At 38.4% G+C, this 18,261-nt stretch overlaps 1 long non-coding RNA gene and 1 other non-coding gene across 2 annotated transcripts; one reads left to right on the top strand and one right to left on the bottom strand.

Moving 5' to 3' along the window:
- Window positions 1-5,260: 5,260 nt before the first annotated feature.
- LOC130727082 (small nucleolar RNA R71) lies at window positions 5,261-5,367 on the bottom strand. The gene has a single exon (XR_009015122.1). It is a non-coding gene; the product is annotated as a small nucleolar RNA R71 (small nucleolar RNA).
- Window positions 5,368-7,504: 2,137 nt separating this feature from the next.
- LOC130726790 (uncharacterized) lies at window positions 7,505-11,568 on the top strand. Its single transcript, XR_009014997.1, has 2 exons — window positions 7,505-8,180; window positions 8,400-11,568. It is a non-coding gene; the product is annotated as an uncharacterized LOC130726790 (long non-coding RNA).
- Window positions 11,569-18,261: the final 6,693 nt, after the last annotated feature.

The following is an 18,261-nucleotide window of genomic DNA, read 5'->3' as shown; positions in this document are numbered from 1 at the left end:
CTGCTGAGCAAAAGAAGCTTTACTCACAGCACCACAAAGCTAGAGCTATTCTTCTTAGTGCTATTTCCTATGAAGAGTACCAGAAGATTACAGATCGTGAGTTTGCCAAGGGTATCTTTGAATCCTTGAAAATGTCCCATGAAGGAAACAAGAAGGTGAAAGAATCAAAGGCACTGTCCTTGATCCAGAAGTATGAATCCTTCATCATGGAACCTAACGAGTCCATTGAGGATATGTTTTCCAGATTTCAGTTGCTTGTAGTTGGAATAAGACCTCTCAACAAAAGCTACACTACAAAAGATCATGTCATAAGGTTTATTAGAAGTCTTCCTGAAATTCGGATGCCTTTAGTGACTTCAATAGAGCTTACAAGAGATGTTGAGCATATGAGTTTAGAAGAACTCATCAGCATACTGAAATGTCATGAACTCAAGCGCTTAGAAATGCAGGATCTGAGGAAGAAGTCTATAGCTTTGAAATCCAAATCTGAGAAGTCGAAAGCTCTCCAAGCTGAAGTAGAAGAATCTGAAGAAGTATAAGAAGATGCTGATGAAGATGAGCTAACTCTGATCTCCAAAAGGCTCAACCGCATCTGGAAGCACAAGCAGAGCAAGTACAGAGGCTCTGGAAAGGCCAAAGGAAAGTTTGAATCCTCATCTGGCCAGAAGAAGTCCTTAGTCAAGGAAGTCACTTGTTTTGAATGCAAAGAATCAGGGAACTACAAGAGTGATTCTCCAAAGCTGAAAAAGGACAATAAGCCAAAGAAGCACTTCAAAACTAAGAAAAGTCTGATGGTGACTTTTGATGAATCAGAGTCAGAAGATGTTGACTCTGGTGGTGAAGTTCAAGGACTCATGGCTATTGTCAAAGACAAAGAAGCAGAGTCAAAAGATGCAACTAACTCTGAATCAGCATCAGAGGAAGATCCTAACTCAGATGATGAAAATGAGGTATTCGCTTCTTTCTCAACCTCTGAACTAAAACATGCTTTGTCTGATATTATGGATAAGTATAACTCTTTATTGACTAAGCATAAAAAGTTGAAAAAGGATTTCTCTACTACTTCTAAGACTTCTGCTGAACATGAGAAAATTATTTCTGAAATGAAAAATAATAATCATGCTTTAGTAAATTCCAACTCTGTGCTTAAGAACCAGATTGCTAAGTTAGAAGAAGTGGTTGCTTGTGATGACTCTGATAGTAAGAATGAATCTAAATATGAAAAATCCTTTCAAAGATTCCTAGTTAAAAGCGTAAACAGAAGCTTGATGGCTTCAATGATCTATGGCGTAAGCAGAAATGGAATGTATGGCATTGGCTATTCTAGACCCAGTAGAAATGAGCCTCCTATGCCTAAGGCTAAATTCTTGTATGGACATTTTGTACCCTCTGGTACTATATTACCTGAATCATTACCTGTTAAAGTTGCTGACCCCCCTCTCAAAAAGGGAACCTTCTCCATGTCTAAATATCATGCTAAAATTCCTTTACACTGTCATGTTGAGAAACCCAAGGTGATCAGAACCTCTGAGGTAACTAACAAGAGAGGACCCAGAAAGTGGGTACCTAAGGATAAGATTATCTATGTTGCATATATCCTTGATCGCTCCATTGAAACACCAATCATGGTATCTGGACAGTGGATGCTCGCGTCACATGACGGGAGAAAGGCGTATGTTCCAAGAGCTAAAACTTAAGCCTGGAGGCGAAGTTGGCTTTGGTGGCAACGAGAAGGGTAAAATTGTTGGTACTGGTACTATTTGTGTTGATAGTAGTCCATGCTTTGATAATGTTTTATTGGTAGACGACTTAACTCAGAACTTATTGTCTATAAGTCAATTAGCTGACAAGGGTTATGATGTTATTTTCAATCAAAAGTCTTGCAGGGCTGTAAGTCAAATCGATGGCTCTGTTATGTTTAACAGCAAGAGGAAGAACAACATTTATAAGATCAGATTATCTGAGTTGGAATCTCAGAATGTGAAGTGCCTTCTTTATGTTAATGAGGAGCAATGGGTATGGCATAGACGGTTAGGGCATGCCAGTATGAGAAAGATTTCCCTGCTGAGTAAGCTCAACCTTGTCAGGGGCTTACCTGATCTGAAGTTCTCTTCAGATGCTCTTTGTGAAGCATGTCAGAAAGGCAAATTCACAAAAGTCCCGTTCAAGGCAAAGAATGTTGTCTCAACCTCAAGGCCGTTGGAACTTCTGCATATTGACCTGTTTGGACCAGTGAAAACTGAGTCTAAAGGTGGCAAAAGATATGAGATGGTCATTGTTGACGACTATAGCCGCTGGACATGGGTAAAATTTCTATCCCGCAAGGATGAGTCCCATTTTGTGTTCTCTACCTTCATTGCCCAAGTGAAAAACGAGAAGGCTTGTAGGATTGTGCGTGTCAGAAGTAATCATGGTGGAGAGTTTGAGAATGACAATTTTGAGAGTATGTTTGATTCCTATGGAATTGCACATGATTTCTCTTGTCCCAGAACTCCTCAACAAAATGGGGTTGTTGAGAGGAAGAACAGAACTCTTCAGGAGATGGCTAGAACCATGCTCCAAGAAATTGGCATGGCAAAGCACTTTTGGGCAGAGGCAGTAAACACAACATGTTACATTCAGAACAGAATCTCTTTGAGACCAATTATGAATAAGACTCCTTATGAATTGTGGAAAAATATAAAACCCAACATTTCTTATTTTCATCCTTTTGGTTGTGTTTGCTATGTTCTAAACACTAAGGACAGATTGCATAAGTTTGATGCTAAATCTTCTAAATGTCTATTACTTGGTTACTCTGATCGATCTAAAGGTTTCATATTTTATAATACTGATGCGAAAACTATTGAAAAATCAGTTCATGTTAGATTTGATGATAAGCTTGACTCTGATCAGTCAAAGCTAGTTGAAAAGTTTGTAGATTTGAGTATAAATGTTCCTGGTAAAGGCAAAGTTCCAGAGGAAGCTGAGCCAGAGAAAGATGAACCAGAAGAAGCTGGTCCCTTTGATTTACAACATCAGAAGAAGAGCGAAATTACTGCGTCTCATCCTAAGGAATTGTGTTGATCCGAGGATATAAGGGTATTTTTGTGGGTCTTTTATTTTATTTATAATTTATTTTCTAAGTTTTAATTAGCTTTTATGGTATTTTTAAGTAATTTTCGTATTTTTAATTAATTTATGATTTTAGGAGTTTTTATTATGATTTGATAGATTTTAGTAGTTTTTATCTTATCATTAATTAGTATTTTTTAAATTAAAGATTTAGTTATGATTTAGGTTGTTTATTTTTGGGTTATTATCTACCTAGTATTTTATTTTGGTTTATTTTGTGATTTTTATTTTATTTTATTTACGATTTTCGGAATAAAAAGAAAAAAGAAAATCAGGAAAAGAGATCTGATCCGGAGCTGCAGGTCCACGGAGCTATTGTGCACCCGCAGGAGATCAAACGGCGGTTACTTTGTCCCCTGCCATGTGGCGCGATGGTGGCACAGGCCCACCGTAAGACTGTGGTGCGAGTAGCACTGGATGCCGCCCCTTTTAAAGCACAGGCCAACTGCTGGATGACACGTGGCACTGGTAAAGGACGGATTTTGACATTTCCCCAAACCTGGACCACGTGATTTTGAACGGAAAAAGCAGTACTATTAGGGATATATATATATATATATATATATATATATATATATATATATATATATATATATATATATATATATATTTTGGTAGAAGTATTATGGGAGGCTTTTGGTGATAGGAATTGAGCACAAACTACTTAGGATTTTGAGAGTTTTTTCAAGGTTTTTCCTAGAGACTTTAGGTGATATTTTTCTTATCTCTTGAATTTTTGTTATGGCCATGCTTGGCTAAACTTCTTTCAGTACTTGGGTGTGGAACATTTTTAGGATTATGTTTTGATTCGAATCTTTGCTTCATATGAATTTTATTTATTAATCTACGTAGTTGTTTCAATTTATCTTGATTATACTTGAATGCATGCGAGTAATTTACTGATTCTTCTGAGAACGGAAGTTGATTAGGAATTAGAGAAACAAGGAAACAATTAGATTAGGCGTTCCCTACTGCTTGATTCAAGAGTATAACCTAATTGCGTTGGCTAGTTTAAATAGAACTTAATCTTCAATTCCCTGGTCTAGGTGCTCGTAAAACAGATTTAGTAATTGAATTGAAAGTCTAGGGCGTGTGAGTTATCAACATCTTCGAACATAGGCTAAATCGCCGTATAGGAGTTTATTAAATTCATATGAACATTGTTAGAATGAAGGCATAAGCCGAATAGGTGAAACAAGACCCAAGTACTATTTTTCTCATCTGATTTCATAAACTATTTAATTTTTCGCTTTTACTTTTTATGAGTGATTGTTACAATCTTTAAAATCCTTAAAATTGATTTTTATTTTCATAATCTAAATACTAGAAGTTAATATAATTAGTATTGAATCACAATCTTCGAGGGATCGATAATTTATTACTACGGGCAACTTTGTACACTTGTAAATGAGCTATCAAGTTTGGCGCCGTTGCCGGGGATTGTCTTTCCAATACTGGTTTTAATTAATCTCTTTTGTTTAGATTTTTTTTTTGTCTTTTAATTTTTTTGTTATTCCATCTTTATTGAACGGGTGCTTCTAATTAGTGTATTCAGTGTATGCGAGGTACAGTTGATCTAGAGGCATTGCTTTTTGATCCAGAAATCGACCGCACCTTTCATTACCGATTAGCACAACAAAGAAGAGCCCTTGCATCTGCAATGGCAGCTGAAACGAATGCTGAATTGGAAGCGCGACTTCGAGCGGAGTTCGCAAGAACTCAAGAGGAACGGGTGCAGGAAGCAGTGCGCCGAATCCAGCAAGAAAGAGAGCTAGAGGAGGCCAACCACCCTCTTAGGGATCTGAATGAACCTGTCATGAGTTATGATTACCCAGGAAGTATAGCTCCTCAGAATGTCGAGGCTCAGAACTTTGAACTCAGACCTGCACTCATCAACCTGATCAGTCAACATCAATATGGAGGATCTTCCACTGAAGATGCCCATGCTCACCTAGAGCGGTTCATCAGAAACTGCAGTACTGCACGTCTTCCCAATGCCGAGCTTGTTCGTTTGCAACTCTTTCCTTTCTCACTAAGGGACACAGCTGAGGAGTGGCTCAACTCCCAACCTCAAGGCAGCATAACAACTTGGGAAGATTTAGCTAAGAAATTCACTAAAAAGTTTTTCCCTCGTACCTTGCTAAGGAAGCTGAAGAACGACATCCTGGTTTTTAAACAGGAAGATACTGAGAATCTCCATGAAGCTCTAGAGCGGTTCAAGAAACTGTTAAGGAAGTGCCCTCAGCACAACCTTTCTTTGGGAGCACAGGTAGAGAGATTTTATGACGGCTTGGCTGATTCTGCGAGATCAAACTTGGAAGCAGCAGCTAGTGGCGAATTCGAAGCTCTTTCAGCTCAAGCAGGTTGGAACTTAATCAATAAAATGGCTGAAAGTGCAGTGAACTCTACCAATGACCGCCAAAACAAAAGGGGTGTACTGGAAATAGAAGCGTATGATAGGATGGTTGCTTCAAATAAGCATTTATCTCAACAAATGACAGCTATGCAACGACAGTTCCAGGAAGCCAAGATATCTAATGTGGATAGTATCCATTGTGGAACATGCGGTGGTCCTCATGCCAGTGAAGATTGCGGTGCAGATTTTGACGAGGAAGTCAAGGCTTTGGGAAATTCCTAAAATAATCCTTATTCCAACACCTACAATCCGGGGTGGAGGAATCATCCTAATTTTTCCTCGAGGGAACATAACAACTTTAATCAAGGAGGAAATAATCAGAGGCAATATTCAAATCAAAGATTCCAGTCTCAGAATTCAGGACCTCAACGGAATCAGGATCAAGGCAGTGGCAATGGGAAGAAGAGCTTAGAAGAATTGATGGAGAATTTCATTAACAAAGCAGATACTAGTTTCAAAAATCGTGAAGCTGCTATAAAAAATTTGGAGACTCAGGTGGGACAGATGGCCAAGCAAATGTCAGAAAGACCCCCAGGTATGTTTCCTTCAGATACTGTCATTAATCCTAAAGAAAATTGCTCTGCCATAACTCTTAGGAGTGGTGCTACCTTGAGTGAGCCTAAACAGAAAATTGTAGAAAACAATAATGTCAATGATGAGTTTGTAGGAGATATTGAACCTTTAGGAGAAAATAAGAAAAAAACATAAATAAAAAGAAGAGGAAAAGAGAAAAGTAGAATTAGAAAAAAGTTTACAAAAGTCCCTTTTTCCCCTTTCCCCACTAACATAGCAAAGAGGAGGTTGGAGAAGCAATTCTCCAAGTTTATATCTATGTTCAAAAAGTTGTGTGTAGAGCTCCCATTCTCTGAAGTTCTGGAAAAGATGCCTCAATATGCTAAATTCATGAAGGAGATACTCTCAAAGAAAAGGAGGTTGAGTGAAGAGAATGAGTTCGTTGAGCTTACTGAGGAGTGTAGCGCTATTCTACAAAGGAAGCTTCCACCCAAACGAAAGGTTCCAGGTAGTTTCACCCTATAATTTTGGGGCTTCAAAGTAAGTGAGAGCCTTATGTGATTTAGGGTCAAGCGTCAACTTAATGCCCCTATCAATGTTTGAGCGACTTAATGTTGGAGAACTGAAGCCGACAATGATGATGCTTCAATTAGCGGATCGCTCCATAGTGGCTCCATGGGGAGTTGTTGAAGATGTGCTAGTAAGAGTAGGAGAGTTCGAGTTCCCGGTGGACTTCGTGATAATTGATATGGATGAGGACTCTAAAATACAATTGATTCTGGGAAGACCGTTCCTAGCCACTTCACAAGCGAAAATAAATGTGGGGAAAGGAAAAATATCTTTAAGGGTAGCTGATGAGAAGATCAGTTTCAACATATTTGACCTGAAGCCAAAACCAGTTGAGAAGAATGATGTATTTTTGGTGAAAATGATGGAAGAGTGGAGTGATGAGAAGCTGAAGCAGTTCTTCCTGAAAGAAAAAGCTGGAGCATCAAATAAGAAGAAAAAAGAGGACACACAGATCAATCAAACTGAACAAGTCTACTCAATGAGCATGATTGTCAACTCTGAGCAGAAGGAGGAGATCGATTCCAAGCAGAAGGAGGAGATCAACTCAAAGCAAACGGAGGAGAAGGTAAAAGGTGGGTGCTTCCAATGGAAGCCAAAGCGTAAGAAAGAAGAAAAATCTTTTATCCCTCTTAACTCTAAACTTAATGATTGTGTTTTAGCTCTTGAGGTTGCATGCAAAAATCTAATTAAGGTGTGTACTCAACTGAAAGATCCCGAAAGTGAAATGCACTATGGGATAAACCCTGGATGACATTCTGAGTCTAGGGGAGTCTAGCAAAGACTATAAAATTGCGCTTCTTGGGAGACAACCCAAGTGATAGTTTTAGTTTCATTTTATTAGTTTTAAGTTTTATTTTCGTCTTGTTTTCTTAGTTCTAATAACTTTTCTGCTTTTGTTTCCTGTTTCATAGTGTTCGTATTATTTATTAAAAAAAAAAAGGAAAATTCAGTCAGTCACGGCCACTGGAATTTTTTGCGTGGAAAACGGCATGAGTTGGTGTTAATTCCGTGCAAATGCAAGAGCAACATTGCTTCTGGAAATTGCAGCATGGAAATGGTGCCATTTCAAGGCTATTTCCAAGCCATAGCATGAGTCAAGGCTAGGAAAAAACACTTCTAAAATTTTCAGCATTGAATTTGGCGCGGTTTTAGTGTATTTTCCGCGCTGTTGCGCGAGACAGAGGTGGAGGCATTAGTTCTGATTTTTTCAGCATAAAAAACGGTGCTATAGCACCAAGATTGTTTCAAAAAAAAAATATTTTAAAACAAAAAAAATAAACAAAAACACGTGGGCACGAGGATAAAAAAAAACTACTTAAAATAATAGAAGATTTGGTTTTTATAACAAAAATAAAAACAATATTACTATATCTTAAACTTATCTTTTCACCTAATAAAAAAAACTATCTTTCTTCAATCAGTTTTGTTTTCAAAAACGTGCTCTTCTACTCCTCTATTTTTCCCCACACAGTTTTCTTCTTCTTCTCCTCCTTTAAAATTTTTCTTCTCCCTTTAATCACCTTTGTTGAATTCTTTACTTTCTCAGTGCGTGTGTCTCTCGACCGAGGTATGTTTCTTTTTCTCATATATTCTTCTCGTCCTCCACTCACTTGTTTCGAGTTCAGCTAAGATTTATGGGGAGATTTTGAGCTGAAATTGTATGCTTAAATGTATGCTCACCAAGTGGTTGATGAAATCTCACAAAGAAATTTGAACTTGGTTCTGCATCTTTTTTATTTTTTTGGTTAATATCACTCTTTGATTGTGTTTTAAGGTGTTTTTATAGGATGAGCTTGGATAGAGATGATATGAGCATTGGAGCTGACGGGGGATTCTGAAGCTCAAAGTAGCGGAGCGGCTGGAGAGGAGGATGATGATGATGAGCCTCAGAGCTCATATTAGGGGAGTTATTTCCCTTATCTTTTTATTTATTTATTTTAATTTTCTTTTTTTTTTCTTATTCAAGTTGAGTCTTGTGTGGTAGTAGTTGTTGTGTTTTGTAGAGTCAGTTTACCCTTATATGCTTGTGTTGTGCACCATATTACTTGCGTATCTTAAGCGGTTTCACCCTGAATTTAGATGCTAGTTTTGTTTGTGAAAATTGCTGAAATATGTTATTTGGGGTGATTCACATGTGGGAAACTGTTTGTGTTAAGAGAATGAGAGTTGGGTAACTTTGGGAACCTGAGTTAAGTTGCTTGGAAACACTGTTTTGAGTTCTGATAATGGGTACACTTACCCTTTTGTTTCTGAGTGTTGAGTGAATATTCTGACATACTTGTACCTGCTTGAACCTGTCTTGATTTGCATCTCGGTTGAATATGTGCAGTTTTGTGATTCAGAGAGAGACTTATAGGAATTTTTGTTGGCTTTCAGAATTTGCTTTCATATTTCCCTTAGTGGCCCCTTTGAGCCTTAATGATTATTTATTTGGTACCTTGCTTTGGTGATTTGTTTGGTTGTTAAGTGATCTTAGTTACTTGAAAATTGGCAAGAGCTTCGAAAATTGTAGGCTTCTCTTCTCTCAAAAAAAAAAATGAAAAGGAAAAAATGTAACATTTGAGGTATATGCCTCGGAACAAAGGAAAAGGAAAAAAATATGAACTAAGTGAGTAAGGTTATGGGGGTGGTCATCCCACTTTCTATATTCCCCAATCACTTCATTACTTTGTTCGAAATGAAGAAAAAGAAAAAAAAGAATTAAGAGAGAGAGCCTAAATGTGTTTAATCTATTGCTTTTGTGTGCTTCATGAAGAATGATCACTTAACTAAATTGGGTAGCCCTTTGAGTTGTCAATTCTTTCAATTCCAAACCCACATTGCACCTTTGGCCACGTTTCAACCTGATGAGGTCTCTCCTAATTGCTTTGCTGTCTTATTTGATTTTGAGTTGAAAGATAGCCAGATTTGATGCACTGTACTTGTTTGTTCATGAGCTGAGAGATGTGTGAGCTTAATTGTGTATGGACTCTTGACTTTGTTTCCCTGCTGCTTGTAATTCTCACTTACTGAAGTTTATTCACTTTCTTATCTTAGCACTTGCATGAACTACTATGATGAACCCTAGGTTTTTAGACTGAGAATTTGGCATCTGAGTTAGGGGTGATTAGTTCTATGCTTGAGGGCAAGCTAATTGAGTTTACGCTTGAGGACAAGCTGTCGTTGAGTATAGTAGTGTGTTGACCCGAGGATATAAGGGTATTTTTGTGGGTCTTTTATTTTATTTATAATTTATTTTCTAAGTTTTAATTAGCTTTTATGGTATTTTTTAAGTAATTTTCGTATTTTTAATTATTTTAGGATTTTAGGAGTTTTTATTATGATTTGATAGATTTTAGTAGTTTTTATCTTATCATTAATTAGTATTTTTTAAATTAAAGATTTAGTTAGGATTTAGGTTGTTTATTTTTGGGTTATTATCTTCCTAGTATTTTATTTTGGTTTATTTTGTGATTTTTATTTTATTTTATTTAGGATTTTCGGAATAAAAAGAAAAAAAGAAAATCAGGAAAAGAGATCTGATCCGGAGCTGCAGGTCCACGGAGCTATTGTGCACCCGCAGGAGATCAAACGGCTTTTACTTTGTCCCCTGCCATGTGGCGCGATGGTGGCACAGGCCCACCGTAAGACTGTGGTGCGAGTAGCACAGATTTTGACTTTTCCCCAAACCTGGACCACGTGATTTTGAACGGAAAAAGCAGTACTATTAGGGATATATTAGGGCTGAGCATCTTACCCAGACCCGACCATAACCCGACCAACCCGGTACCAAACAAAGCTTCTCGGGCGGATAAATACGGGTCATGGGTTGTGCGGGTGAAAGATGTGAGTAGGTACGGTTTTGTTTGGGCGGGTGCGGGTTCAATATTTTTGTTTCGTCGGTGCCCGCACCCGACCGATTCTACATAGTATGAATTTTAAAAAGCACTGCTGCGTGTATTTAATGCTCTGTGCATTGTACAAGTTTTTCAAAGCTGTGTCTTATCAAAATTCAAGTCAATGTCAAGTCTCTATTTTTTTAGAATTAAAAAGTTGTAGATGGAAACACGTTACCCACTGCATCACGTTTCAGTTTCAGAAAAAGTAAAGGTCTCTTCTTCTCTCCCTTCACCCATGCATCTCTCATCATCTTTTCATCCCCACATCAGAAGCCTTTTATTTTTCTAGTTTTCTCTACTTTCCATTTTCCCTCATACGTTCTAAAACTGTCGAAAGTCATTCATTGTGTCATTCTACCATTTTCCTCTAACTGCTATAAGCTTCGAACACCACTGGAAGCCATTCATGGTAGTGGAGAAGCAAGCTATTGAGATCCATTCCTCCTTTCTTCATCTCTGTTGCTGCTCCTTCTCTCACCGTCGTTGCTTTCATCGCCGGTGTGGCTTGAAGAGACGAAGCGACTCGCCGCTGCTCCTCCTCTCTCCTCCGCTACTTTCCTCACCGGTGCGGCTTGAAGAGGCGAAGCATAGTCGCCGGATCACCACTGCTCCTCTTCTCTTCCATGTTGGTTCTTCTTGTTTTCCTTCCTCTTCCCTTGTTCACTTGACCCGTGAAAACCGACCCGTCCGACCCGTCCACCAACTCAACCCGCACCCGAGTTATCCGATCCCTGATTCGGTCGGAGACGGCCTTGAATATGTTCGATTAAAATCCGCCCAAACCCGACATCTTTCACCCGGGCCCGCCCGAAACCGACCCATGCTCAGCCCTAGGATATATATATATATATATATATATATATTTTGGTAGAAGTATTATGAGAGGCTTTTGGTGATTGGAATTGAGCACAAACTACTTAGGATTTTGAGAGTTTTTTCAAGGTTTCTCCTAGAGACTTTAGGTGATATTTTTCTTATCTCTTGAATTTTTGTTATGGCCATGCTTGGCTAAACTTCTTTCAGTACTTGGGTGTGGAACATTTTTAGGATTATGTTTTGATTCGAATCTTTGCTTCATATGAATTTTATTTATTAATCTACGTAGTTGTTTCAATTTATCTTGATTATACTTGAATGCATGCGAGTAATTTACTGATTCTTATGAGAACGGAAGTTGATTAGGAATTAGAGAAACAAGGAAACAATTAGATTAGGCGTTCCCTACTGCTTGATTCAAGAGTATAACCTAATTGCGTTGGCTAGTTTAAATATAACTTAATCTTCAATTCCCTGGTCTAGGTGCTCGTAAAACAGATTTAGTAATTGAATTGAAAGTCTAGGGCGTGTGAGTTATCAACATCTTCGAACATAGGCTAAATCGCCGTATAGGAGTTTATTAAATTCATATGAACATTGTTAGAATGAAGGCATAAGCCGAATAGGTAAAACAAGACCCAAGTACTATTTTTCTCATCTGATTTCATAAACTATTTAATTTTTCGCTTTTACTTTTTATGAGTGATTGTTACAATCTTTAAAATCCTTAAAATTGGTTTTTATTTTCATAATCTAAATACTAGAAGTTAATATAATTAGTATTGAATCACAATCTTCGAGGGATCGATAATTTATTACTACGGGCAACTTTGTACACTTGCAAATGAGCTATCAAATTGATTCTGGGTAACAAAGATGAACCAGTCAGAACCAGATCAGCCTTCAGACCCTCTGAAGAGATTCTGCTCAGTCTGAAAGGATTGATGTCCTTAATTGAACCTAAGTCATTTGATGAAGCTCTTCAAGACAAGGACTGGATTCTGGCTATGGAAGAAGAACTGAATCAATTTTTCAAGAATGATGTTTGGAGCCTAGTGAAGAAACCTCAAAGCGTTCACGTGATTTGAACCAAATGGGTTTTCAGAAACAAGCTGAATGAGAAAGGAGATGCAGTCAGAAACAAGGCAAGGCTAGTTGCTCAAGGGTACAGTCAGCAAGAAGGAATAGACTATACTGAAACGTTTGCTCCGGTAGCAAGACTGGAAGCTATCAGACTACTGATCTCATTCTCAGTGAATCACAACATAATTCTTCATCAGATGGATGTTAAGAGTGCCTTCCTAAATGGTTACATCTCAGAGGAAGTCTATGTTCATCAACCTCCAGGTTTTGAAGATGAGAAGAACCCTGACCATGTTTTTAAATTGAAGAAATCTCTCTATGGTCTGAAGCAAGCTCCCAGAGCATGGTATGAGAGACTCAGCTCATTCATTCTGGAAAATAAGTTTGTAAGGGGTAAAGTAGATACAACTCTCTTTTGCAAAACTTACAAAGATGATATCTTAATTGTGCGAATTTATGTTGATGATATTATATTTGGATATGCTAATCCATCTCTGTTCAAAGAGTTTTCTAAGATGATGCAGACTGAATTTGAAATGAGTATGATGGAAGAACTCAAGTACTTTCTAGGTATACAAATTGATCAAATACCAAAAGGAACGTACATCCATCAGAGCAAGTACACTAAAGAACTTCTGAAGAAGTTCAACATGACAGAATCTACAATTGCTAAGACTCCAACGCATCCTACATGCATCCTGGAGAAAGAAGATGCAAGTGGTAAAGTTTTTCAGAAGCTCTATCGTGGTATGATAGGATCACTTCTATACTTAACTGCATCTAGGCTAGATATTCTGTTTAGTGTTCATCTATGCGCTCGTTTCCAATCAGATCCGAGGGAAACCCACTTAACTGCTTTTAAGAGGATCTTGAGATATCTTAAAGGTACCACTAACCTTGGCTTGATATATAAGAAAACATCAGAGTATAAGCTTTCAGGTTACTATGATGCTGATTATGCTGGAGATAGAACTGAGAGAAAAAACACTTATGGAAATTGTCAATTCATGGGAAGTAACTTAGTCTCATGGGCAAGCAAGAGACAATCAACCATTGCACTATCCACTGCAGAGGCAGAATATATCTCAGCAGCCATTTGCAGCACTCAGATGCTCTGGATGAAACATCAGCTAGAGGATTATCAAATCCTTGAGAGCAACATCCCAATCTATTGTGATAACACTGAGTAAGAATCCTATCTTACACTCAAGGGCAAAACACATTGAGGTAAAGTATCATTTTATTAGAGATTATGTTCAGAAGGGCGTACTTCTTCTGAAGTTTGTTGATACTGACCATCAATGGGCAGATATCTTTACAAAGCCCTTAGCAGAGGATAGATTTAATTTCATTCTAAAAAATCCGAATATGGACTTTTGTCCAGCATGAAGATGGATCAGAACCTCTGGCTACGATGCTTCTCTATCAGAAGATGTCTAGTTCAGAAGGTAACTCTATCAGAGGTTTAGTACCCATTGGTGCTTACTCTGAAGCTGAGACAGTAAACGTGTGTCAGTTGCTATGATACATCGTTCCTTGTGCCCGTGGTGACAATCTGTTGTAATGTGAGTAGAAGTGCTTCTCTCCACCGTATGATATGTGTATTAACTGTTTGTAATGATGTCTTTAATTTTTAACCGTTGATTTTACTTTGCTTTTTAATCAACAACGGTTACCTTCTAAAACCACTATGCACACACGTTTCCCATCACTTTCGGTTTTACCTTCTCTCTCCTGCTTTTGCAAAACCCTTATCTTCTTCAATTCTCTCTCGCTTTCAACCTCTTCTCTTCTACCCAAACCTTCATCCTCAACAATGGTGAATCAAGAAAGAGCTGACTCCGGTGACAAGTCTAATTTGTCGATGGAAGAGTTTTTTCCAAAATGGTGGTGGGTCTTCCAACAGGGCAAGTGGGTCCTGTTCTACGTCCTCGTTCAACTGAGAGTTCTCAACATGAAGTGCAAGACACTGAAGATGTTGTCCCACTTTCTCAGAGACAATGTGTGGTTACCTGCTGCTTTGCTCCTGAAGAACTCCAGGTTCTTGCTGAATGGAGATTTGATTTTGATGTCATTGCTGCAAATGGGTTTGACCTGCGTCCTGAGATTCAAGCACAAGGCTGGGAAAGGTATTTTCAAAGGATCAGTGGTCCTGTGTATGATAAGCTTGTGAAGGAATTCTGGAAACACGCAGATTGCAATGAGCACCAAGTGGTATCCTTCATTCTGGGAAAAAGGATCATCATAACTGAGAAAACAATTGCAAGGCTTCTAGGTCCAGAATCGAGCAAGGGCTACAAGTTTCAGTTGCAATAATCAAAGGTCTCAACCAACACCAATGAGAAAGTCAACATGGCTCTCTACTCTACATGGAAGCCAGGAAAGAATGATTGCAAGACCAAGGAGCTTCACCCTGATTTGAGAATCAGGCACAAGATTCTTCTGCACTTCATCAACCAGAGACCAAAGGGAAGCTCTCCTGATTACATCAACTTCACCCAGAAGGTGTTGTTGTTCTTCGTCAAGGACCACAAAAAGGTGTGCCTGCCTTACTTCATCTTTTCTTATCTGAAGGAGTGCATCAAGAAGTCCAGAACCAACTCTTCACCAAAATCTGCCATAAAATACATACCTTTTGGTAGTTTGCTTTCTGACTTCTTTGTGGAAAGCAAATTGGTGCATGCCCTGCGAAGGTAGGGATGTTCTGAAGACTTGACAACAATGGCTGGAGATACTTTCAATGCCACATCCTTAAAAAGAATGGGCATGATCGAAACCAAAGCTGAATCCAGCACTGCTGAAGGAAGGTCTAGGAAAAGGATTCCTCTAAAGGGCTATCCTCTCTGGTCCAAGGCTGATGATCCAGAGGCAGTCAGATACTATCTTGAGGATCTGAAGCAGCAAGACTTTGAGATTGATGTGAACAAATTCTTCAGAAATCTCCCAGAGCCTCCGGACTTTGAGTCCCCAAGGAAGAAGAAGACCAAGAGGAAGCAAGTTGAAGCATCTGAGGAGAATGATCCCTCTGATGGTGATGACAATGATGATGATGATTCTCCACCGCCTAAGAAGAAGGCTAAGAAGGAAAAATGTGTTGAAGCTACTACTCATCGTCTCAGACGAAGAAAACTTCTGGTTGAACAGCAGATAAGGGAACAACTCTACTCTGCTATTGAAGAAGCACGAAAGAAGAAATAACAAGAAGAAGAAGCTGCAAGGATTGAAGAAGAGCAATGTGAAGCTGCAAGGTTGCAACCTCTGGAACAAGCTGCTCAACTTCAAGCTGAAGCTGAGGCTCTCAGAAATCAAGCTTTCAGCATTATTCCAGTTGCTTTTGCATCAGGTCAAGCTTCTCACTCTGATCAAGCTACAACATCTGTTCCACCTCAGTCAGATCCTAGGATTGATCTCATTGAACAACGCCTTGACTCTCATGATGCCATTCTTCAAGAGCTAAAGCAGATGTGCACAGAGCTTCTACGGAGAACACCCAATCCTTAGATTTTAGGAACTCTCTCTTCTTATATGTTCTTATTTATTTGTTTTAATTTTCTTTCTTTTTAAACTATGTTTTCTTCACTTTTCTTTTTATGTTATGTTTTTCTATTACATTTCCCATTATGTGCTGCATATTAGTTGTTCATCATAAAATGTTTTAAAATTAACCAACAAACAAATTTTCTTTTTAATGGCAATATCATACATTTGCATCGTTACAATTAAAAAGGAGGATTTCTCCTCAAGTTCCTACATTCTCTACGCATCGCTGCTTTCTCTAGCTCCAGACGATGCTGCTCATATTCCAGACGATTCAAGGTCAGACATTGCTCCTGCTTCTGATGAGGACAAGGACAAGGACAAGGGTCATGGAGCCCTAAAAGGACTTGGAGGACCAATGACAAGGGCTAGAGCTAAAAAGGCCAAAGAGACTCTTCAGCAAGTAGTGGCAACCATTCTTGAAGACAAAGTGGTAGAAGAGATGGAACCAAAAATCATGATGATCATTCAGGCCCAAGAAGAAGAGCCAGCCCACGCATAGGGGCTGCCATGTGATGTTCTGTTTTATTTTATTTCAATAAAAATGCAAAGGACCAATTGAATAAGTTGGATCCAAATGCATTATGTTGCTGAATTTTATTTTAGTGTGTTTAATCCACTTCAAGTGGTGTGTGTTTGCATGTGGCGCATGAAGGGCTTAAAGGGAGGGATCCATTCCTTTCTTAAAACTCTTTGAATGTGTTTGAATTTCAATAAGTTCTGAATGGAGGAGTTACATCAGCAAAGTCAAAGGATTGAAGAGCTTTCAAAGCCAAGAATGGAGTTACAAAGAAAGGGAAATTAAGTTCATAAAGAGCATTGAATGCTATATTCCCTGGTCAGAATAACAATCAAGAAAGGGAGTTACATGAAGCAATCAGCCACCAAAAACACGTTCAGGGCTGAAGCATATCACTATCTTCCTCTTTTAATTTGTAACTCCTAGCCTAGGATTCTTCTAGAGAAATTACACCTCATCATTTTTTTGTAACTAGGCTGAATTTCCTTCTTCTTTATAAGGACCACTCCTTCAATGTAATAGACAGATTATGAATGAATTAGTATTTTCTTTTCTGAGTGATTCAGATTTGTGAGAGTGATTCTCATAGTTCTTGAGTGATTCAAGAATTAGGCTTATCAAGGGTTTGTCACCACCTTTGTGTGAAGTCTTCATCTTCCATTTCACTAAAACTTCCCCTCTTTTCTGTCCATTTCCCTTCCATCACGAAATTCTTCTTCTTCTTTCTCACATTTCAGAGTTCTCATCATCCAAGATCAATCCTAGACGATCCATTGCAGCCCTTGCATCAACTTGGGGCGTATCATTTGGTAATCAGAGCTCCGGTTCTAGGATTTTGGTTTCTTTTCTTATCTGGAATTCTGGTTAGCAACTCTTTGTCATTTCTTGTTACCTTGATTTTAGTTTTTGTTTCTTTTGGCTGAACCATTGCAAAAGTTAAGCCTTGTTAATTGTTCAGAATCAAAAACAAATTACAAAACGAAAATTCAAAAAAAAAAAAACGAAAATTCAAAAAAAAAAATGGCTGAATGGTTCTTGTTTAATTAGCCAAATTCAATTGTTCAAGGTAATTTTGTTGCTAGCATTCCAATTTATTTTCTTCTTTCTGTTTGTTCTTGAATTCTTCTTTAGTCTCTAAATATTTGGAGTCCTTTCCATTTCTGTGGTGATTTTGTCTTGTCTTCTTTTGTTTCATATTCTAAAGTCTATTCTAATCTGTGTGACTCTACACAAATTTGGTGGCATAATTCTTTGTGTGTCTTAACTTTGATTTACTCAAGAGATTGTGAGAATTTTTGAGTGGAAAAAGGCAAGAGTGCACATCATAGAAAAGCCAATTTGAGGGAAACACGAGAGAAGTGAGGTAAACACTAACATTTGTTTGTTCTACTTGAATCTTTTCATTTGTCAAAGATGTCAGGAGAAGAGGAGGAGCAACCAGCAGTGCGACTCTCGACCATCGAAATGCGGGCTCTTACACAACATCTGGAAAACTTAATGAGGAGGCAAACTGAAGAGATCCACGAAAGGCTGGATCAAATGGAGAACCGGAACAATAGTGACAGTGAAGGCGGGAGGCCACGACGAATTCATGAAAATCCTAGACCTGCTCGGATTGAAGGAGTCAAATTCCAAATTCCTCCTTTTAAGGGAAAGAGTGATCCAGAGGCATACTTGGAGTGGGAACTCAAAATAGAGCATGTCTTTGCTTGCAACAACTATGAGGAGGACCAAAAGGTGAAACTTGCAGCTGCTCACTTTTCAGACTATGCTCTTGTTTGGTGGAATAAGTTTGCAAAAGAGAGATTGAGAAA

The sequence above is a fragment of the Lotus japonicus genome, chromosome 6 (assembly GCF_012489685.1).
Source record: "Lotus japonicus ecotype B-129 chromosome 6, LjGifu_v1.2".
NCBI lineage: Eukaryota > Viridiplantae > Streptophyta > Magnoliopsida > Fabales > Fabaceae > Lotus > Lotus japonicus.
This window is presented reverse-complemented; position numbering and strand designations above follow the sequence as displayed.